We start from the raw sequence: 24,135 nt of genomic DNA, 5'->3' as shown, positions 1-24,135 counted from the left end.
TCTACAGTGCTTGAAAAGCTAAAAATGTTTCACTGGGCTCCTTCATTTAAGGTAAAAATCCCAATAGGCGTTAGAAAATTGAGAGTGGGTTGACTGAACCGTGCTTTCTCAGGGTTGCAATACTGAGCTCTTGTGTTGCTTGCGTGTTTTAATACAGTGATATATTACATTTTTTTGCTGTCTGGGCTCTGGGCATTGTTCCATAAGCATTCGTAACCTGCTCGGTTTTATTGAAGACTTTGTGAATTCTGTCTTCCAGACTCTCAAAGCACTGGATGAAATCAGTCTGGCTCATGCTGTACATTTTCTCAAAACAATTGATGTCTTTCCAAAAATGTACAAAGCTCATTTTCCTGCACTGGTGCTGGGCATAACGCCCATCCACAACTTCATAAACTATAACACGGTGTATTTTGAATGCTACATAGCAGAATAACGAGTTCCCCATCTGGTTTTGCATGGGTCAGGAGGCCAGCCCAACAGAGAACAATATTGCCCCTGCAAACATGTCATATGTCACACTCACTTACACTATTTGCAAATGGATAAACCTGTTAAGACAAAGTTCATGTTTGGATGAAACACGTTTTCAATAAGAATATTTCCGCTGTTGAATAATTTAAATCATGCTCCCTCTTTTCTGCTCTCTCTCACTGCAAAAAAAGTGACTCTCTTAAAAAGCATTTTAGTCTTGTAATAACATTACTAAATAACACACTAAAAAAAACTTGATAAAAAAGATATTTTATTTCAAGTAGAATGTATTACCTTGATTTAAGTTAATGTTTGCTTGATAAGTTAAATGTTCTTATTCCATTGGTAAATCATGAAATGAGTCAAACTGTTACCTCAGTGGCAATATTTATCTCATTTAGCAAAAAAGTAAAAGAAGTAAGATTTCAAGTCTCAATATAAGATTAAATACATGGCCATAATGGTCAGGAAGGCGACAGTAATGCGAATAACCACACATTACAACAGTGGTATGCAGAAGAGCATCTCTGAACACACAACACATCAAACCTCTAGGTGGACAGGCTACAGCAGCCAAAGACCAATGAATAAATAAAAAATAAGTCAAATAAATACCTAACAAATTGCTCGGTGAGTGTAGTTCAGCTTATCTTGACATTGTCTGTGCATCTATGTTTCACTTCCTCCACACTTTTACCTCACTGTTGCCCTGATGATGATAATTAGTCCCTAATTGTATAATTAGTAAGCGACAGTGATACCTTGAGCATACCTGCTGAAATTCAGGTTGACAACCCAGAGGGTCACGTGTGAGATATTTTCTCTGGGCATTAGTCAGAAGATATTTTTCTCTTACAGTAAGCATGGGCTGGCTACACTGCAGCCCACAGTAATCTGAGAAGAGCATGCATAATTCATAAAGTGAATCAGCAATAACGAAAACGCCTCCCTTGTCAATTGAAGATACAAGCGCAGAAAGTGGTCAAATTGTGGGGAAAAGCCCAAAAAAGTACTGTGTGACTGCCCACAACAGATTTTTTTCCGCAACCTGACGACTGAACATAATCAGTCACATTATAACATACGTATAAAGGTAAGTCAATGCCGTGTTCAGTATTGAGTAACTGCAAATAACCTGCATTAAAAATCCCTATGAACTGCCATCATTTGGCCAAGAAATTCCAGGCTTGAGTCATTTGAGTCTTGAATCACCCGTCAAAACAAAACAAAGAATTCACATGAAATAGGATTTGGTGACCTGTCATTTGATTTTGGTAGTTGAACAAAACTACTCAATGACAAACTACCGAAAAAGAAGCACAGGAAATGACAATGTAGCTATATATTAAGGGACAGTGGAGCTTTCTCGATATCTGTAGGCAGTCTGAAGTTCATTGTTTTCTGTATAACTAGATTAGATCATCATGCAAAAATGTATGCACATAACAATTCTTCTGGGGGTTATAATATAGTTAATCCCCTGAAATGAAATGCTGACCCTGGAAAAAGGCACTGATGTGGTTATAAATGTCAGGTGACTAAATATTAGACAGAAAGTCGGTGAGGATGTAAATAATCCGATAACATTATCCTTAAACATATAAGCAGGTCTATATATGGCTCATTGGGAAAGGGTTTGAGGGAGGCAGCCTATTTCGGGCATACTTCCTCAAGCAGGAAATAAGCATTGTCACAATAGAAAACAAAAAACTAAAATAATTCTCTAGAAGTCAAAGCCCACTCCGACGTCAAAGAAAAAACATACAAACACCTAGCCATGAAATCACCACTCTAGGTTGGCAATCTCTGGAAAGTACTCGTAAGTGGCTGTAATCTTCTGAAAAGGACCATGAAACACGTATTTTTTCAGAAGGGTCCCACACTCATACATACCGTGCATTTCATCCTCGCTCATCATCAACTGAAACAATCCTTTTAGACTCGGCATGAGGACTCCACACATCCTCCCCTCCGTGTCTTCCCTGTCCATTACCTTGCTCGTTTACAACGGAGACAAAGCAGAACGATAGGGCCGACCCAGTCTCACATCAGGCTGTAAATTGTCGAACTGTATCAATTTGATGAGCCGGGTTCTCATACTTTCAAGCCAAAAGAGGTCTCTTTGCTTCTTTTGCCTTTCTCAGAGTACTTCAGTACATGATGATGTTATTTAGTGAGATATTCAGTGTCCATTACAGTGTATCTGAATCAGTGGTGGCTGCTGAGCTGAAAACTGAGGATGCTGAAAACACCCCGTTAAATTGGTCTTTACCCATTTTCAATCATTTTCCATGTTTAACATGTTTGCTAATGATCTGAATAATCCATTGGAAAATAAACACACAGCTTCTTTCTTCACCATTTTGTGTGAAAATAAAAAGTTTTATTTCTTGTCATACTCAATTGTCATACCCATACACATGATGGTATTGAGAACTTAATCATATCATCAATGAAAATGATTTGAAACAAGTCTAGACAAATAATCCGTTTAAAGGGAGGTCTTCTGCCTCCTCAGCAGCCGTCGCTGATCTGAATGCATGGGACATCCAACTCTCTCCCATCTCCGGAACGTTCCGGCCAGATTTCTCCCGATTATTATCCCGCTGCTGACCTCCTGCTCTCAGCAGACCGAGGGATATGAAGCTGGTGCAGAAATACAAATTTCATCTCACAGGAAACGGTCCAACTTTCCTCGAGCGTAATGCCCTGGCCGGGGTTGTGGATTTCGGCCCCGGATGATCAGACCGCAAGAGAAGCAAGAGTACGTATCGACATCAGAGCCCTGATGTAAAATCCAGCTATGCCAGCTTGAAAATGGAGCTAGTCAAGCTGGTCATAAGATGATAAAGCTGGGTATAAGCTGGTCAACCAGCATGGTCAAGCTGGTCATAAAGCTGGTCTAGCTGGGTATGGGCTGGTCAACCAGCTAGTGTTGGTAGCTAGTCTGTTTCAAATCATAGCTTGAACTGATCAAACCATGTGAAGCTGGGAGCTGGTCTGAACTGGTCAACCAGTTAGACCATGTCAAGCTGGGAGCTGGTCTGAACTGGTCAGCAAGTTACCAGCTGTTTCAAAACCTAGCGTGAGCCGATTTTTTTCTTCCGCAGAGAGTTCACGCACCAAGGTCTCCAGTGCCCTAAATCAAGCAAGATTAATTTTCCCTGACACGGTTTACTTATTTTCCCAGAAGGGGAAAAAAACAGGGGGTGTCAAACTGTGGCTGTTTTGGTCCTGTTAATAGCACCAGGGCAATTGTGATGGATGGAACCTTGGGTCTGAAACAGCAGAAACCTCATTGTGCCCATCTGTTCTGGGAAATAAACTGGCCCATGTGAATGAGATGACCAGACACCTTATGTGACCCTACCCCCTGCAAACACATCAAATGCTCCCATAAATCGTTCTGAGGCTAAGCAAGGAAGTCTGCACCTCACTAAACCGATGGCCATGCGTGCAGCTCCAGCGGTAGTCCTTTAGGGTTGGATTTATGATCTTTCAGCCACTCTGTGATTGGACTATTGTGTGTTGTTGTTTATCTCTATAAACGGAAGGGTAAAAAAAGGGAAAATCACATATGTCAAAACAAGTAGACTGATTTATTGAGTCCCGCTGACCTGTGACACACTTGCTAATTTGGTGAACATGACTTGGAAACAAACCCCAATTATGGAATTAAAATGATGAAGCTTCCTGTCATAATTTAATTCTTTGAACTTTAATCTAAAACTTCCGGCACTTTGAAGAATTACAGCTAGGGAGATACACAAAGACAAACAGGATGTTGTCATTTCTGCTTGAAAGTGCCTCTACTGGAAACCTTGTCCGGGTTGTGTATTATCTGATCGGCAATTAAATAATTCAATGCACCAGCGTCTGTAGATCTCATGCACGTCCCAGTGTTTGGGTGCGAGTATAATATGACACATCCTCTTGATGTTATGACACGGGGGTTTAAAGGCTTCAGTCACTGAACACGTGGGCTGGCGGAAAGCGGATGAAAACCCGGCGACACTCGCTAACGCGACAAAATGAGACAGGGAGTCACGGTCATCCTTCCATAGCCGATGGGGGACAAGTGGGAGAAAGAAAAAGTGGTGTGTGTGTTTGCGTGGGAGGGGCGGGGTGATACGTATGAATCAGCATTGAGCTTGCTTCCTCCAGATGGCAGGCAATCTCCTATTCCTTTACATAAGAGGTGAGGAGGCAATGAAATCCCCCTGGGGGCAAGGCGGTGTTTTAGAGGGGGGGACAAGGGTCATTGTGCGCACAGTTAAGCATCAAAGCGAAGGGGAACAGAGAGACAGGTCTGTTACGCACTGTAAATGCGATGGGCCCGGAGCGGGACCCGGACCACAGACGGCAGGCTGCTCTCTGACCTGCTCGCGGTCGCCACGGCGACTCGCAGTTAATTCTTTTTTTCTCCTTCCTTTCTTTTCCTCAGGTCGTCACCCTTGGCTTTGGCAATTGTCTCAAAAGAGTCTGGCTTTCCCTCGCTTGCCAGGTGTGTTCTCCCACATACGTACGGAGGCACTTTGCAGATTTAGTTACAGGCCAGATGCTTATAACAGGCTGTTTTTTTTGTTTTTTTTTACCATTTCACATTTTTATCTTGACGCTTCAGCTTGCCTCACTCCCTTGTTGGTGGGGGTTGGTTTGAGGTGAGGGGTGTCACCCGAAGGTCATTCCTGCGGCTTCTGGAAAGATCCGTCCTCTTGGACAGCTGGGGCTCAGACCCCGCCTCGGACTGCTACCTGCGGGTCAAGGTGTGCGGAGAGGCCCTCTCGCCACCTGCTGACCCCTGTCACGTTCGTTTAGACGCCCCCGAGGTGACGTGTCTGGCCAAGTGTGACAACGCCGAAAAACAACTCATGCTTTTGCTTTCGCTGCAATTCGCAAAGCCTGTGGTTTCTGAAGCCAGTCCCCGTGTGCCTCAGAAGAGCTCAGAAGTCTACTGCAGGGGTCTGTACTGTACAGTAAATCTGACACAGGAGCTCTCTGTAAGATCAAATGCCTAGATGGCTGTCCATGACTCCCCTTACCCATAACTGGTGGAGATTGCGTGCATGTTCAATATTCGGCCAATGTCAATTATGTGATTCCCAAGTTCAAACCGGATCAGACGAGGCAACCAGAGGGCAGGGGGCTCTGCTAACCCCTCTCGGAGCGCAGGAGGGGCCGGTCTGCGTTTAAATATAAGCCGCTTTTGACTGCTGTTGCTGTGGAGGCCCCAGTGTGGACCAACTGACCTGGGCAACACATTCCAGGGAGTGGGGGGAGCCATCAACCAACAACTGTCACAACAGCCACTGCTGAGAGACACAGAGCAGGGGAAACCATCCCCTCTGAAGGGTAAAAAAAAGGAAGGGACACATTTGTGAAAACAAATAAAGACAGATTTATTGAGTTCAACCAATCTGGTAAAGATGCGCATGACTCAGGAATCTTGTGGAATTAGAAAAAGATGATAATCTGTACGCAGGTTTCATGGGTCGGAACGTCACGTCCTGAAACAAATCGAATACACTACATTTTTATAACGAACAGACTGAATAGTTTGGTATTGAGATGATTTGAAGAGCAGACAATGGAAGCCATGCTTTAAAAAAAAAGCACACTAAATATCACAGTAGCTATGTATCTCGAAGAACAATGATGGAATTTAGTGGTTCCTCACCGCAGAATTTCATCTGGGAGTGCTAAATGCGCTAGTTGTCTCTAGACCAATGCTCCACAAAGTTGAGCCAATACAGCTCAATTAAATGAAATTGAATTAAATGAAGCGGCAATTACTGCTCCTCGGTTGAGTTACTGTTACCACGCTGGCTTTCTGCTGCAAAAGTAAGGACCGGCAATCTGCTTAATTGGTCTTGAGAGAAAGCTGAGTAGGCTACGCTCCCTAATGTGCAGGTGATGAAGAGTGTAGCGAGTTTCCATGAAACAAAGGCAATTAATATTTGATTAGCATGTTTTTATGTTCATTAAAGTAGCACTGTATGATGCAACAATCCATACAGGGGTGCCGGTGTAATCTAAGCAAATGTCTTACTGGGCTGGCAAACTCTAATTAAGATATAATTAATGTCACAGTATTAATATGTCAACACTACATTCATCATTAAACGGCCTTTTTTTTGTTCAAACATCATCGTGTACTAAAATGTTCATTAATTTAATCTTTGATAAATGATAAAATGTCACTGAAAACTGTTAATAATTATGTGTTAATTCAATCTGCACAATCCCACAATTAGCTTTAATTTAAGGTTTAATCTACTTTTTATGGTTTATATTAGTGGGCCGCCACTATCCCTTATCTAAAGTATTTATTTAACATTGTAAATGAAAATAAATGACAATTCAAGATGGTTACAGGATATTTTATTAAAACACCCCAAATTGAAACCAAATGGTATATCCTACACTTGCCTAAACTAAACACAGAATGAATATCACATTTTTAAGAGATAGTTTTTTCAAAATTCACTGTAAATGTACAGAGTATCCAAGTAATATTAAACTTATGTGAATAAGTTTTTCTCTCAAAAACGTTGCTCTGCTGATGAGTAAGGGGCCAATACCATTACGCAGAGAGAGATAATACAGAAATAATTTACCTAACACTACAAAACCTGACACACTACAACAGTCATCTCAACTGATATTAGGCTAGCAAGTGGTCTGAAACTCGGAGGGCCGTGCATATGCTGGTTTTTATTCCAGCCTCAGATCTCGTTTATATAATTAGCTCAAATATTTGCTGGATTTGGCCTGTAGGTTTGCTCATAATGCATGAAGTGAAATGTGTTATTTGTCTTGTATAATTAACAAGTGTTGCTTATATTCTGTGCTTTAATGCAGTTAAATGCGTATGGCATATGGCTGAATGAGTAATCAATTAAGGCTGCATTTACTGGTTGGAATGAAAACTTGCATACACACGGCCCTCCTAGCAGTGCATCTGAGGCTATAAAGATGCCAACCTGTCATCACCAGCATAAGACCCAATAAGTAAATGGAGATCAGTGGGTCCAACATTCCCAAGCCATTAGGCTTGTGCCTATCAGGCGGTGAGCCAAGTGTATGACATGTGATGAGTTTGAAACCTGACTAGCTTGAGGAGCTGAAGAACACTGAGCCGCAGTGAACCTAATTACAACAAAGATTTCACCATATTATCTCACCAGAAAGTCACTGACCAATGATAAGCAGCTACAATTCTGATTTGTAAGAACATTTACAATTCAGTCATTTAGCAGACGCTTTTAGCCAATTCAATTCAAAAATAAGTCACTGCTCCTGGAGTGCTAATTCTGCACTTGATGCAGACTTTGAACAATTATTAAGAGCTTGAATCTTAACTGTGAAATGTATTGGTGAAAGTACCTCCAGCACATGCTCACCTGTATGTATTAAGCCAAATAATTAATCCAAACATAAAATAATATAAACTTTGATGGAGCAGCAACCAAGAATATCTGGCACCCCAATCTAGAGATAGGTGAAGTTACAATCAAATAATGCCACCATCCTGGTGCATGCCTCAGTCTGAGAAGAGAGATTTACTGATTTACTTTTTAAAAAGAAACACTAAAATGCAGGCTGAAAAGGTAGTAAAACAGTATTATCTGAAAATGTTTTCAGGAAATAGGGCAATGAATTTAAGTGAAAGTCATTCCACTGTCTGGGGATGAGTGTGGCAAAGAGCTGCCAGGGCTCTGGAGCTCGGCTGACAGGTGCTCAAAGAGACGGGGCAAGCAGGCAGAGAGAGGACGCTGAACAAGAGGTCTGGTTAGAAAGTATAGTGTCTCAAGATAGGAAGGGGCAAAACCATTTAGGCGACATTAGCTCTGGAGGTAAGAGCGATCTCCCGCCCTGGGTGTGTTGGAGTGTCCCTGAGCAAAACACCTACCCCCACAATTGTTCCCAATGAGCTGATTGGTACCTTGCATGGCGACCAATCGCCCAATGGGTGAATGAGAGGCATTAATTGTGCTTGGATAAAAGCGCTACATAAATGCAGTCCATTTTGTTCTGTTGAGCCTAAGCCGGTGGGCGGATATTCAGACTGCAATTCCGGCATCCAGAGAAATGCGTGTAAACTTTGTTGTCGGAGGATGAAAATGACAAAAAGAGCAAAGTCATCGGCGTAGCAATGCTATGACATGCTATGAACTGAGATAAATGGACTAAGTGACTTAGTGAAAATGGAGAGAAAGGGACTAATCACCTAGCACTGTGAGATACCACCCAAGATGGACCCAGATCACCTCCAGGCCTTCAGGTGGGATCAGTAAAGATACGAGGATGTGAGGCCAATCACTGGGTGGAGCCTGAGATGACCAACTTGGCCAGGGATTACAGATGGACCTCATGGCTGACCATGAGTAACGCAGCAGACAAGCCAAGAAGGATGAGAACAGAGCTGAACCCAATTGGCTGAGTTTGAGGAGAATATTATTGAGGACAGTTAGATTTAGCAGAATTAATTCTAGGTGAAAAAAAAGAGACTTAGCAGAGGCAAGCAACAATGAGGGCCGTTGAAACTGCCACAGCTTGTTAGGCCTGCGCGTGTGCATGTTATTTCAGTTTGACTGTTTGGCCGTTTGACTGTTTATGCCCACATGACAGTAAAACACAGTGCATCATGTGGTGAGTAATTAATACTAAATACAGTAATGAGTTATGTGTCAGATACAGCCAGTTGCAAGTAAGAGGCACCATGCATAGACAGCTTTACATTAAACAAGTTGCACAGACTTTAGCTTTTACTGGCCCTTTAGAAGTGTAAAGGCTTGACAGTATCCGCCCGACTCTGATTTTTGTTTAATACATTATGTTAAATTAATTCCCAAAAAAAGCCTCTCCTCATTTTACAGCAATAACATATAATGAGCAGTCATTTGAAAAACTCAAACTGGAGGGTAGAATTCCCCTTTGCGTTAGCCATAGCAATTCATTACCTATTTCACAAAGGAAATTCCACAATAGCAAATCTGAAAATTTCAATAAGCAATTAAAGGCACTGTTCATTTTGCCTTTAGGTGATTCATTTACCTCACAGACCACCACGTTATTCTTGCAGAAATAATTGAAAGCCTTTAATGTCCATTATTAATTTGACTAATTATGCTTTTGCTTGTTTACTGCATTGCTGATGCTTTCTATTCTCGTTTCATTAATAAAACAAATGATATGTTAAAATTGCCTCAGTCCACATCTATTGAGTGATTTTGATCCAAGGCAAATAAAAACTGTCCAGCACTATGTCATTAAGTGAATATTAACAGCATGCTAAAGATTCCCATGACTCAGACTTTGCAGACGTTGGAAAAACCCTAATGAAAATGTTTTAAGGGGAATTAATCTTAAAATACAACAGAATGTCAGAGATACAAACCTCAGTTAGGCAGAGTTTAAATATCAAGCTCATTGATATAGTTATGACTATAGCTTCAATGAAAATAAGTTACAATTCCCATTGATAAAAACATACAATACTCAAAAAATGGTGAATGTCTAAGCACAATTTCTAAAGAACGCAAAATGAGAAAATAAACAGTTTGATACAAATAATGCAAACAAAAACAGTTGGTGTTAAAGACCATAGATTAAGTCAGAGAAAATTAGATCATTTTTGAAGGCCAACAAAACAGCCTGTTTAAAACATACATAAGCCTACCGTAGCGATACAACTCAAACCAATGAGGGATCCAAATTCTTAAAATGTCTCTATTTCATGTCATTATAGCCCAGCTAACTGAGGCTTTAGTTGTTTAAGGTGCATTATCATGCATCCTCACTAAGTGCTGCCATTTGTCCACAATACCTCAATAGACCATTAAAAAGCCATTTATAGGATTCTGTGGATTTTAGTCCCTGTTAACATCCTGCAATACACGTACAAATAAGACCTCGAAAGGAATTAAGCTAAAATATGCATTTGATACGTGCATTTACACATTAAGTGCAATATCTCTCACTGTTGTCTTTTAGAAGAGGTGTACAGTCAGGTCCATAAATATTGGGACATCGACACAATTCTCATCTTTTTGGCTCTATACACCACCACAATGGATTTGAAATGAAAAAAAAAGATATGCTTTAACTGCAGACTTTCAGCTTAAATTTGAGGGTATTTACATCCAAATCAGGTGAACGGTGTAGGAATTACAACAGTTTCTATATGTGCCTCCCACTTTTTAAGGGACCAAAAGTAATGGGACAATTGGCTGCTCAGCTGTTCCATGGCCAGGTGTGTGTTATTCCCTCATTATCCCATTTACAAGGAGCAGAGTTCATTTCAAGTGTGCTATTTGCATTTGGAATCTGTTGCTGTCAACTCTCAATATGAGATCCAAAGAGCTGTCACTATCAGTGAAGCAAGCCATCATTAGGCTGAAAAATCAAAACAAACCCATCAGAGAGATAGCAAAAACATTAGGTGTGGCCAAATCAACTGTTTGGAACATTCTTAAAAAGAAAGAACCGGAAGATCACGGAAAACAACTGTGGTGGATGACAGAGGAATTCTTTCCCTGGTGAAGAAAAACCCCTTCACAACAGTTGGCCAGATCACGAACACTCTCCAGGAGGTAGGTGTTTGTATGTCAAAGTCAACAATCAAGAGAATTGTTCACCAGAGTGAATACAGAGGGTTCACCACAAGACGTAAACCATTGGTGAGCCTCAAAAACAGGAAGACCAGATCAAACAACATCTAAAAAAGCCTTTACAGTTTTGCAACAACATCCTATGGACAGATGAGACAAAGATCAACTTGTAACAGAATGATGGGAAGAGAAGAGTATCATCAGTGAAGCATGGTGGTGGTAGTGTCATGGCGTGGGCATGTATGGCTGCCAATGGAACTGGTTCCCTTGTATTTATTGATGATGTGACTGCTGACAAAAGCAGCAGGATGAATTCTGAAATGTTTCGGGCAATATTATCTGTTCATATTCAGCCAAATGCTTCAGAACTCATTGGACGGCGCTTCACAGTGCAGATGGACAATGACTCGAAGCATACTGTGAGTTTTTTAAGGCAAAGAAGTGGAATGTTATGCAATGGCCAAGTCAATCACCTCACCTGAATCCGATTGAACATGCATTTCACTTGCTGAAGACAAAACTGAAGGGAAAATGCCCCAAGAACAAGCAGGAACCAAAGACAGTTGCAGTAGAGACCGGGCAGAGCATCACCAGGGATGAAACCTAGCGTCTGGTGATGTCTATGCGTTCCAGACTTCAGGCTGTAATTGACTGCAAAGGATTTGCAACCAAGTATTAAAAAGTGAAAGTTTGATTTATGATTGTTAGTTTGCCCCATTACTTTTGGTCAGCAACAGATTCCAAATGCAAATAGCACACTTGAAATGAACTCTGCTCCTTGTAAATGGGATAATAAGGGAATAACACACACCTGGCCATGGAACAGCTGAGCAGCCAATTGTCCCATTACTTTTGGTCTCTTAAAAAGTGGGAGGCACATATAGAAACTGTTGTAATTCCTACACCGTTCACCTGATTTGGATGTAAATACCCTCAAATTTAAGCTGAAAGTCTGCAGTTAAAGCATATCTTTTTTGTTTCATTTCAAATCCATTGTGGTGGTGTATAGAGCCAAAAAGATGAGAATTGTGTCGATGTCCCAATATTTATGGACCTGACTGTACGTACAGCTTCCGTAACATTGAATTATGCCTTAGCAGTGTATTTTGTCTTCTGTGCAGCTTTGTGCAAAGCAAACTGGCAAACTGTACCAAAGCTTATAAACTCCTAGCAAAATGCCCCACATTTTGTGTCAAAGTTCCGGCTTACAATACCACAGGATGCACACAGTCGTGCACGTGAGCGACATGTTCCTACCGTACCTCTGTGCAGGGCGGCTTTTCATGTAAGCTCCAGGAAATGCTTTGGGGCTTGAGGTACAACGAGTGTGTAAGAAACCCACTGTTTACAATCTGCGGTGTGACTCACAGCTTAATGAACCCAGACAACGGGGCAAAGCTGTTCATTATGTCTTTTCCTTTCATTTATTTCTGACGGCTGCTGGGGTTCATCTCGTGGCATGACTCACACTGGAAAAGTGAAAGGCTCTGCCACTCCCCGCTGCCTTATCCTTCCCTCTCTGTGTCTTTCTGATCCTAAAGGAAGCCTGGCAGGAGATCACAGGCAGTGCCTGAAGAGCTTGTTTGTCGTTAGTCATTTTGTAGCACGGAGCCGTTGCTAGCTTTTTCTTCTTTCGACTCTCTTATCTCTCTCCGTGTCTTCAAGGTACACAATGCGCTATGGGTCACAGCAAAGGGTCTTTGTATGGGGTAGCAGCTGTGTGTTCCAGTATCTGCCGGTACTGGATTTCAAAATAACAGAGACAATGGCCAATCCCTCCCAGACTTCTAGCAGTGCAGCCCCCTGGGATCACGGGGGCAGCATTAGCACAGGAGGTAAGAGCAGTAGTCTGGCAGGGTTGCCGGTTCAGGCCCCCTGGCTGTGTCGAAGTGTCCCTGAGCTAGAAGCTTTGGATAAAAGTGTTATATAAATGCAGTCCATTTGCCATTTGTCATCACAGACCACAATGACCCCATTTACACTTGGTTGTTGGATAATATCCAGATACCGATTATCCAACTAAAAACGCAGGTGGAAATGCACCCAAGACGCATTACGAACGTTTGATTTTAAGTGCAAAATAGCATTCAGATTTCAATCTGGCTAGCCGGAGACTATCAAGTGTAAATGCAATGTGGTTAAATCATACCCGGATACTATCCTGATCAATCACATGAAACGACAAAGTCTAAACGGGGTCTTTCACCTTGTGCGACACATTGTGAATGAGCATTGGGCATTCTTAGCATGTGTAGTACTCGTAATTGAATGATCACTTATTGAAACAAAAATATTGAGCACTGGAATGTCAAAAAAGCTTTCTAAATAAAAGTTAAATAAAAGCATTAAGCTACATACATAATAAAAATATATCACTATACTGTCAACTTTTATTGAAAAAGAAAGATGTTTGTGAACGCTATTTTATAAATACACTTCATTATTGAATAATTTACCTTGTCATCATTTTAGCACTAATGGTTTGCTTACCTGCAGTGTTGCATGGACCTGACATTTTTGTGGTATGAACACTTAGTGTTGCAAATCTTGCTTTCTAGTACAATTTCTTGTGCTTTATGAGAATTTTCAAATGCTTCCAGGCTCCAGGCCAAGACACGAATGCCCAAACAAATTTTCAATCACTGCAGATCATCAATAAAAAAAATACTTTGTTGTCTATGAAGACAGTTGATACTTCCAACAAACTCTAATCATTTAATTTGTTGACCTATTTCGTAAGTATATCTCCAGCTATAGGGTAGCACACCTATTTCAGGAACTGAAAATTGAAGATCATTCTGCCCACTGCCCATCTGTAAGCTCTATTAAGAGTCAGGAGTTTAGCCAAATGCGGCCATGTTCTTCAGCTCACTTAGATTCGCTCCATCTTCTCTGGGGCTCTTTACCAGCTGGCATGCTAATTACGCTGCAAGACGAATGATAGATACAACATAACACACAAATATGACTGCAGTCTCCCATCCAAGTGGCACTACTTCCAGAGAATCTTCAACACTTCATTAAAACACTCTTAAAGGTGTACAGGAAAGCACTAAGAAATACTGGTAATTACAGGCTGTATTTCTCTAAATAGGCGACCGTTCTTTCGACAATTTGGAATTCTTAGCGGGTTTCTGTGCCCCTGGTGTTTCCAGGACCTTCCAACTGTCTTCATTTTGCACTAAAATTTCTCAGAATTTCCTACTTTCCCGTTCCAGCTATTTAAGAGTACAGCCTGTTCTGGAGGCATCAAAAGACTCTTAATGTTTCAACCTGAATGGCTTTTCAGAGCATTTATTACACTGACTATTATATTTTGCCACCTGCACACCAGGCTTCCACCTTTGCTGAAAACCTCCTCATGGAGAGGGATCGCGTAAAAACAGGACCCCCTCTCGATGAGGTTCCTGTCTGTGGCTGAGACGCAGGGGGACAGTGTTGCAGATCAAGGAGGACATAACAGGCTGCCTGTGTACCTGCCACAAAAGGCCCCCGTGTTGTAAAACCCTTGTAAATCCCCCAGCAAGGCAACCCAATGACAGGCGCTTCCTCTTCGGAAATGTTGCAGCGATATCTGTGTGATGCAGAGCTGGCGGGGACGAACAACGGCAAAAGGAACGAAAAGCTGGGTCAAAAAGTTCACACTCACCGCGACAACTCCTTTCAAGGCGACAAATCTTCTTAAAAAGTTTTCCATCCCGCTTTGCCGAAAGCGGCTTGGGGACTTTCTCTCCCGCAGCTCCGTCCGAGGTCAGAAAATCCCTTGGTCTCCACAAAACATGTCTTTGTTTTGTTTTGTGCTGTCCTGCGCAGGCCGAAGTGGGACAAGATGCTGGGCTGTCATTTTCCAAAGCGGTTCAATCGCCTTGGGGAAAACAAAGACACAACAGAATACAAGCAATGAGAGAGAGTTCACTTTTATAACATGAACTGTAACAAACCGTTTCATTTCTTCATGGCCGTTCTTTGTGGCTGTTTTTTTTTTTTTTAATCTCCGACAACAAGAGATGGGTGTATGCTGATTGCCATCAAAATTGCCTTCTTCTTATTTTCGTTCAAGAGATCAAGAACCCTCACAAAAAAGCCACTTTCAACCACTCAAGGCCCTTAGATGAACTGCATCAGACAGTGCCTTTAAAATCAAAATGTATCAGCCAAAACGTGCTTCTGCACATCATGTTAAGTTCTGTTAGGTTTAACGATCAGGCAGCTGCCAGGCAATTGCCCTGGTCCCCAAGATGAACATAATTAAGTTAACAATACAGGCTCACAATCTCGGCACTTGGCACTCATCCAACACACACAAAACAAAGTCTGTTAAGCAATTATCAGAGATTTGTAAAACAAGCTCCTCACGGAGTTGTTGTCAGGAGGTCTATGTATGTGTAACTGCAATGCAAAGTCTTATAATTTTTGGAAGGAATGAGATAATAGCACAGTAGTCTAGCTTCACTATAGTTTTGTGCACAGTGCACAGTCATTTGCCACGTGACACAGATAAAAGTGAATATTATGGATGATCTTCGTAAATCCACAAGTAAATTTACGTGTGATCGGAAACCAAACTAACAAATTCCACCAGATTTATCGAATACGTGCAGACAGGTGTATGTGTTCATACCAGTCAAACATAAACAAAAACCGTGTGCACAGAACATATGATAAGCATAAGTTGATGCCCCTAACATACCTTTTAAGGTGTTTTCAATTTCAATTTAAAGAGATGGCTGAGAAAAGATGAAAGAATGCTGCATAGCCTACACATGATTAGATTTTTTTATCAATATATATGACTGTGTGTGCTACAGCTACTTTGTAACATATTGTCTTTGTGAACATTAAAATGTATATTGAAACATATGTAGAAGTTAACAGTTGTTCGCTCTTACTGTTCCTTGTTTATTCTGTTAAAAAATGGACAGGGCTGATTGTTCTGGTGGAGAAACATAAAGAGCTATAGCTATGACTCACAGAACTGTCAGTATAAAGACAACATTGAAAAATATGTTCTTTGGAGCGCTGTCATCATCACTGTTGGAGCTAGTGATAAGTAGCCAATTCAAATGTTCCAAACTAACATCTAAACATAGTTTGTTGCTAATTAGCCTACTTGTATGTGCCACATAGGACTGGAACAAAAATGAATGGAACCAGTGTTGATACGACACGTAATATTATTGATTAATCTGTTAACTTACCTTAATTTTATTGAGGGAATAGGGATGTAATGTTTTACAGCGCAGAGCCATGCTGCATGCGGAGTAAAATGGGGGTAAGCAGTGGAATGCCAGGGCCAGGGAAGATATTGCTGTTGTTGTAAAATCCATCTCAAGTTCCACGTATTATGGAACAGGTAAAACAAAAGGGTTTGACATTAAACTGGAGGCAAACTCATAAAATTATAGGAGAGAAATTGCTATGTGGAATTAAGATGCGCTCTCTCCGAAGTATGCCATGCACAAAATCTTTTATATGATATGACTAATTATAATATTTAATTGGTTTATTAAAATAATTTAGCCACTCCAAAATATGAAAGAATGGAATAATAAAAGCAGAAAACAAGCTTTACAACCACACACTTTCATTTCCGCACACAATACAAACAGCTGAGAGCACTCGTGAAGCCCGTTCGGATCTTACTAAAAAACTAACATCTGGAAACTTTGATAAATCTCACATTATTTGCGTAAATGCATTTCCAGTGGATTTACGGTCGGTTTTGTTCGGTTCACATTTGATAAATTAAGCCCAATGTCTTCATTCAATCACAGAACTGTGGTTATTTGGTCTAGGCCAAAGTACTCAACAAACACTCAAGACCACGAGTAAGCCCAAAAAGAACATGACGTCACAGTGATATCCTAAACAGCTGTAGTTACAGTGACCAGACCCACGTTGAGGAGACCTGATCGTATACCAGGTAATGGCTGCTTCATACATTGGCTGATAAGAGCCGTGGTGGAGAAGCCAGCTGTAAGATATGCTTAAGTTCTTTGTTTGTCCGTCATTTCGTCCTATTAAATCTGTTTGACCACTTTTATTTTCTGAGGCTACTTTTTTCTTTACAATCTAACTATGCCTTTCTGGTCCCATCTCCCACACTGAAAACATTGTGCAGGGTAATGCTTGGCTGGTAGACATCATCTTTGCTGCCAAAGAAAACACAGACTGGATGCTTTCTGATGGAAAGAGAGAGAGAGAGAGTGGAGTGGTGCGTATGAATGTGCGGCTCCGAAAATGATGATGTCATCAGGAAATCGCCAGGCTGTAAAAACAGGCAGAGAGGAAAGCAAAGGCTGAGCCAGTGCTGGTAGGATGCTTTAGGCTCTGTGGTAGATTCTGCCTTAAATCTCTCCTACTCCCGCCCCTGGAATGCTTCCACACTGACTCAGCTGTGGAGTACAGTCTGCTGGGAGATCTGTTTGAGGTTTAAATAACCCGCAGAATATGTGACTGGGACAAAATGTGTTTTGTTTTTGCTTTTCAATGGGTCAGTCATAAATCTGAAGCTATTGTTCTTGAACTTTCCACATGTATCACGGATGATCAGCTGCATTATATGGCCATGAGCAGGCCATGTCAACAAATTGGAAGTCGCTATGGTATGATTCAACTCATGCTAATACTGAGACACACAGACATTCATTGCTATCAGAGCCTTACATGTGCAGATTTTTCACAATATTGTACAAATGTCACTCCTTTACATTTACTGGGGCATTAGGGATAATTTGCCCAGAGGGAAGATGGACCCCTACTGGCCCACCAACACCACTTCCAGCAGTTACTCACTTTTCCAAGGACGCCTCCCATCCAAGGACTAACCAAGCACACACCCGCTTTGCTTCAGCCATTTGGCAGTAGTACAGTATGGCTGCTGGCTTTTAAAGAATAATCCTGTTCCCCGACATTAAGTGTGCTGCACCTTGAAAGGTACTGTAGTTCTTTGCTTTCAATTATCCAATGTCAATATTGTGAACCAGGGCAAAAAGTGAAATTAGAGGTGGAAAAACCAGGTTAAGAAAGTAAAAGTCATCCCCTGTATTTACACAGTTCTTCAGCCAGGAGGTGGAACTAATTTGTGAAATCAGCTGGCTGAGTTCATGAGTGGAAGAAACACATGGCAGGACTTTAACTTTCTCACCCCTAGATTTTCCACCTTTGGACAAATGTGTGATTATGGCTTTCTGCAGTGATTAGTTTCACGTTTCCCAACTGTAGAGATCATCAAATCACGGTCCTCAAGGGCCAAGAACTGCTGGTTTTTCACCCTACCTTTACCTGGGAGTCAGATGTGAAGACAGTCTGGCCAATCAATAGCACTACTTAACTAATTAACCGGGAGAAAAGAAAACCACGGCTGGATTTGGATTTGTCCTACAGTAAATGCGAGGGTCGGTGGTTTCAACAGTACAGAAGCCATAGATCAGAAAAAGAGCTTGTACCTGCTCTGAAATCAGTGCAGTGCAGACATTCAGGTAAACACTTGTCACTCCCTGCCCACGTGTACAAGTGGAACGCAGCCTTAACCTGGAATCAGTTGAAGGCAGGTGGAGGCTTTTACCATCTGCTATATCAGCTGTTATCCAGCCCCTGGACAAACAGGCGCAATAAAAGCCATCCAGCTAAGCTGCAAGCGACAGATGAGGAAGAGCAATTTAGAGTCATTAGAGTGTAAATAAACGCTGTCGACGGCCAGGGGTGTTGAAAGAGATCATTCCTCTCAGAGTAGATTCCTCAGAAATACGGCTCTCCCTGCCGTTTCCGGACTGGCTTGCCATGGGAATGCATTTATCTGATATTCAGAGTCTCCGACATCTTGACACTTGAAGCCAATCACGAGCCGGCTCGTTTGAAATGATGGCAGCATTCAAACTGTCAGTTTTGGGGAGTGAGTTTTCGATACTGTTGTGTATTGCACACATTGCTGCAGAGCGGTGTGAAATGAGCTCACAGTGTGAGTATGGTAACAAGAGTCATTCTTGTGACACCTGTAACTATCGTCTGCAAGCGTAGCAACATTTAGTACAGTGCAATATGGCGACTTCCAAGGCATGTTTATAAAGTGTTAAGTCATTCATTTGACATAAAAAAAAGAACATTTATTCTATTTCGCATAATCATTTACGTGATCTGTCATTTTTAGTCACATTCTTTCATATAAACAGCAGTTAAAAAATTGTCTTGTCTTGTAGCATTTTATTGTGGTTTAATTTACGAGTGAATCGGTCATGGGGCAATTAGCTGAGCCAGGGTAATTGGTGGCAGCAAAATCTTGCATACACACCATCTCGCCAAAACTGCAGTTGTCCACCCTATTCGATGGGGTTTAACTCTAGGTTTTGGCTGGGCCACACAAGGACAGAGACTTGCCCCAAAGCCACTCCAGTGTTGTCTTGGCTGTAGACTTCAGTTCATTGTCATGCCGTAAGGTGAACCAGCGTCCCAGTCTGAGGTCGCGTGGACACTGGAGCAGGTTTTCTTCAAGGACCTCTCTGTATTTGGCTGCATTCATCCTTCACTCAATTCTGAGCAGTCTCACTGTCCCTGCTGCTGAGGAGAACCCCCATAGCATGATGCTGCCATCACCATGCTTAACCGCAGGGATGGTATTCACCAGACATAGTGCTTGGAGTTCTGCCCGAAGAGTTTTTGTCCAATCATGCTCTCAGAGTCCTTTAAATGGCATTTGGCAAAAAACTCCAAGCAGGCTGTCATATTCCGTCAAGCCACTCTACCATAAAGGCCTGATTGATGGAGTGCTGCTAAAATGGTCGTCCTTCCGGCAGATTCACCCATCTCTGTAGACGACTTCTAAAGCTCTGTTAGAGTGACCGTTGAGTTCTTGGTCACCTAAGGCGCTTCTTGCCCCGTCACTCAGTTAGGTCGGATCGCCAACTCTTGGAAGAGTCCTGGTGGTTCCAAACTTTTTCCATTTCAGAATTATTGAGGCCACTGTGCTCTTGGGAACACTCAAAACTTTAGACTGATGGGTAAAATTCAATCTACAACACAATAAAGTGTGCAAAAAGTAAAGAGGTCTGAATACTTTCTGATGCTACTGTATAATGCTTTATAATAGTTTTAACTAGAGATGTGCTTTTCCTAAAGAAAATGTGGAGTGTGATTGCGTAAAAACAGTGGACTGTTGCTACTACTGTTAATACTATAATGTGCCTTGTGTTTGGTAAGTGGTTGCTAGGGTGTTGCTAGGTGCTTGCAAGGGTGTTGCTAGGTGGCAGCTACGGTGTTGCTAAGTGGTTGCTAGGGTGTTGCTAGGTGGTTGGCTCGGGTGTTGCTATGTGGTTGCTAGGGTGTTGCTAGGTGGTTGCCAAGGTGTTGCTAGGTGGTTGCAAGGGTATTGCTAGGTGGTTGACTGGGCATTGCTAGGGTGTTGCTACGTGGTTTCTGGGCTAGCATTTTGTTAGGTGGTTGCTAGGCATTTATAACTGCCAATCAGATAGGTGAGCTGCTACTGCATAATGCAAGCCAATTGGTAGAATGGAGGTTTATGAATCATATACGCATCTATGTTTAATTAAAGTATATTCAATCCTAAGCCACTTATCCTGAACAGGGTGACAGGGGGGCTGGAGCCTATCCCAGCATACATTGGGCGAAAGGCAGGAATACACCCTGGACAGGTCGCCAGTCCATCGCAGGGCACACACACACACACTCATACCTATGGGCAATTTAGACTCTCCAATCAGCCTAACCTGCATGTCTTTGGACTGTGGGAGGAAACCGGAGTACCCAGAGGAAACCCACGCAAACACAGGGAGAACATGCAAACTCCACACAGAGAGGCCCCAGCCGACGGGGATTCAAACCCAGGATCTCCTTGCTGTGAGGCAGCAGTGCTACCCACTGCACCATCCATGCCGCCTAATTAAAGTATATGCATTATATAAATGTATAACTAGGGTGTTACTATACAGTTGCTAGGTGGTTACTTGGCATTCGTAACTCCCAATCAGAGGCGTGAGATGAAGATTTGGTTTCATGGCAGTATATGAACCACGTCATGTATTAAGTCAGTTATGATCTCTATATTAACTCAGTATTGTGATATCACAAGGTTCCATGAGGCACACAGCTCATTTGCATATCAATAGAGGATTAGCTGAACTGTAGAAAAGGCTGTTAGAGTTTTAATGTTAGAGTGGGTGGAAAGCTGTTCTGAAACAAATGCTCATAATTCAAAAGGTGGTTTCTGAGGTGTATAATAATTCATTAGAATTCTGAATAAGTCTTTTGACATAACTGAATTCACCAGTTGTTTTTTTCTTGTTAATAATAAACCAAACTTTTGACTTGGACATGCCCAGGGTTTTTGCAATGCTCCTGATTGACGGTCAGCTTAATTTGCATTGACACAGCTGACTTCCTCATGTTGTTACACCCCAACAACAATCTCAAAAGGCAATAGCAAAATCTAGAATCAACAGCTCTCTTCTGCATTCACAAACAACACAAATGAATACACCTGCCTAAAGAAACACGTCTGTGAAGCTAATTCGACAAATACTTGTAGTACCTTAACAAGAGGGGACTACAGTACAACAGGTGCTGTCATTTCTAAATGGTTGATCTGATATGGCCACCTCATTCATGCAAATATCAGCCAACCATGTGGCAGCAAATTAATGCACAAAGGCATGCAGACATGGTCAAGAGGTTCAGTCACTGTCAGACCAAACATCAGAATATGGAAGAAATGTGACTTTGATCACGGAATGGCTGCCAGATGGGGTTGTTTGAGTATCTCAGAAACTGATCTCCTGGGATTTTCATGCACAACAGTGTTTACCAAGAGTTTATCACGAATGGTGCAAAAAACAAAAAACATCCAGTGATTGGCATCTCTGTGAGCAAAAACACTTTGTTTATGAGAGAGGTCAGAGGAGAATGGGCAGACTGGTTCAATCTGACAGAAAAGCGACAGTCACTCAAATAACCACGTATTACAACATGCAGAAGAGCATCTCTGAACACATAACATGTCAAACCTTGAAGTGGATGGGCTACAGCAGCAGAAAACCACACCGGGTTCCACTCCTGTCAGCAAAAAACAAAAATTTGAGGCTACAGTGGGCACAAGATCACCAAAACTGGAAAGCTGAAGATGCTGAAAAACATTTCCTGCTCTGACCAATCTCAATTTCTACTGCAATTTCTACTGTATGGTCAGAAGTTGGTGTAAACAACGTGAATTTATGGATCCATCCTGCCGTGTGTCAATGGTTCAGGCTGGTGGTGGTGGTGTCATGGTGTCTGGAATGTTTTCTTGGCACACATTAGGCCCTGTAATACAAATTGAGCATAATTGAAATGCCACAGCCAACCTGAGTATTGTTGCTGACCATATGCATCCCTTTATGGCCAGTCTACACATGGATAGCTACTTCCAGCAGAATAACTCACCATATCACAAAGCACACTCAAGCTGGTTCCACAAACATGACAATGAGTTCAGTGTACTCCAATGACATCCACTTTCACCAGCTCTCAATCCAATAGAGCACCATTGGGATGTGGTGGAATGGGAGGTTTGCAGCGTGAATGTGCAGCTGACAAATCTGCAGCAACTGTGTGATGCTGCAATGTCAACGTGGACCAGAATCTCCAAGGAATGTTCCAGAGCCTTGTCGAATCCATGACACAAATAATTCAGGCTGTTCTGGAAGCAAAAGGAGGTCCTACCCAGTGCTAGAAAGGCATACCTAATAAAGTGGTTAGAGTATCCAGTGAGTGGCAGTTCTGTGGGAGAAAATGCCTTGTTAATGAGGGAGGTCAGAGGAGAATGGTCAGAGCATCTCTCAACACACAACACATCGAACCTTGAAGTGGGTGGGCTACAGCAGCAGAAGACCAATAAGTTAAAAAAAAGAAGTCTAATAAATACCAAATAAAGCAATCATTGAGTGTACAAAATTAATACTGCTGACTCCTCAGCCAATCCACCACCAAATCCGTATGCGCAAGCAGTTCTGTGCGTATCAGTATTACTCGGGAGGGGGAAAATGATACCTAATCATGTGACAAACATATTCCTTACCTATTCCTTATCCATATGTTCCAATATACAAAATAGAATTGCTACATAATTCCCCTTTCAGCCACTTAAAATGTTGAATAGGATGAATAGATAGCCTACATGAAATGGTGAGCATTGTGTGTATGTGTGTGTATCCACGTATATATTAAAATATTGAACTGCAAGTTCTAATAAAAATACAGTTTGATTTGCTGAATAGTAAACATCATAATTCCAACTAATGTAAGAGAGGTGAACTCATTGTTTGCATGTAGTTAGCTATCTGATTATGTGTTGTGTTATATACCTTTTTAACAAAATACCACACTATGAAATGACATGCAGACCTAAGTTCCACAAATATGCTACTTGTGATACCTTTGTTTCATAAAACATTGTTTCATAAACGGATTCCATCATGCAAATATAGTGATCGTTCCTATATTGCATTGCATTGTTTTATGTATTACTAGCAACCATAAAACCACTGGTAATATATAGTATTCTTAAAGCAAAAGCTTGGAGTTTGGAGGCAGGATAGCGGTATCAATCCTAACCGACTAGCAGCGGAGCTAACTGTTAGAATAAAAGCTTTTAATTTACCCTAATGGGATAAATAAGATATATTAACAATATTTGGTGTTGTGTTAAATACATGACTTCGATATATTCCAATAAAAAGAGGTCTGGGACTGTGTCAATTAACTCGTTTGTCTTATTGTTTTGTCCGCTGTAGCTACTTTGCATATCACGCGAGCTAGCTATTTCTGCTTCATATTTACTTTCCATCCTATACAATTAAATGGCTAGCCAACAAGCTTGACAAAAATCGCAAAAGGGGGGTTTCAAAGAGCTTACCCCTTTCTTCTATTTGTCGCACTTCTTGTATGGAGACTGATATTCCATTTCAGGAGTGGAAATGTCTTCAATGTGGTAATAATACTTTCGCACGCTGCTAAGTCTCGACCTCTTTTCCATGTGCTCAGACCATGCGCTCAGCGAAAC

The 24,135-nt window shown here is 41.7% G+C and overlaps 1 long non-coding RNA gene across 3 annotated transcripts in view; it reads right to left on the bottom strand.

The window, feature by feature from the left end:
• Positions 1 to 24,135, bottom strand: part of LOC133127274 (uncharacterized) — a 61,416-nt gene extending 37,281 nt beyond the window's left edge. Inside the window, exons 1-5 of one of the 3 annotated variants that reach the window (XR_009708608.1) lie at positions 23,989 to 24,135; positions 22,518 to 22,853; positions 22,103 to 22,397; positions 14,737 to 14,952; positions 5,892 to 5,981 (exon numbers count right to left, since the gene is read on the bottom strand). This is a non-coding gene — a long non-coding RNA (uncharacterized LOC133127274). Of the gene's footprint in view, positions 1 to 5,891; positions 5,982 to 13,933; positions 14,014 to 14,736; positions 14,953 to 22,102; positions 22,398 to 22,517; positions 22,854 to 23,988 lie in introns of those variants that run through there. The other 2 variants (XR_009708609.1, XR_009708607.1) reach the window with 2 other exon arrangements.

The sequence above is a fragment of the Conger conger genome, chromosome 4 (genome assembly GCF_963514075.1).
Source record: "Conger conger chromosome 4, fConCon1.1, whole genome shotgun sequence".
Lineage (NCBI taxonomy): Eukaryota > Metazoa > Chordata > Actinopteri > Anguilliformes > Congridae > Conger > Conger conger.
The sequence above is the reverse complement of the archived record's forward strand: the minus strand, read 5'-3'. Positions and strand labels throughout refer to the sequence as shown.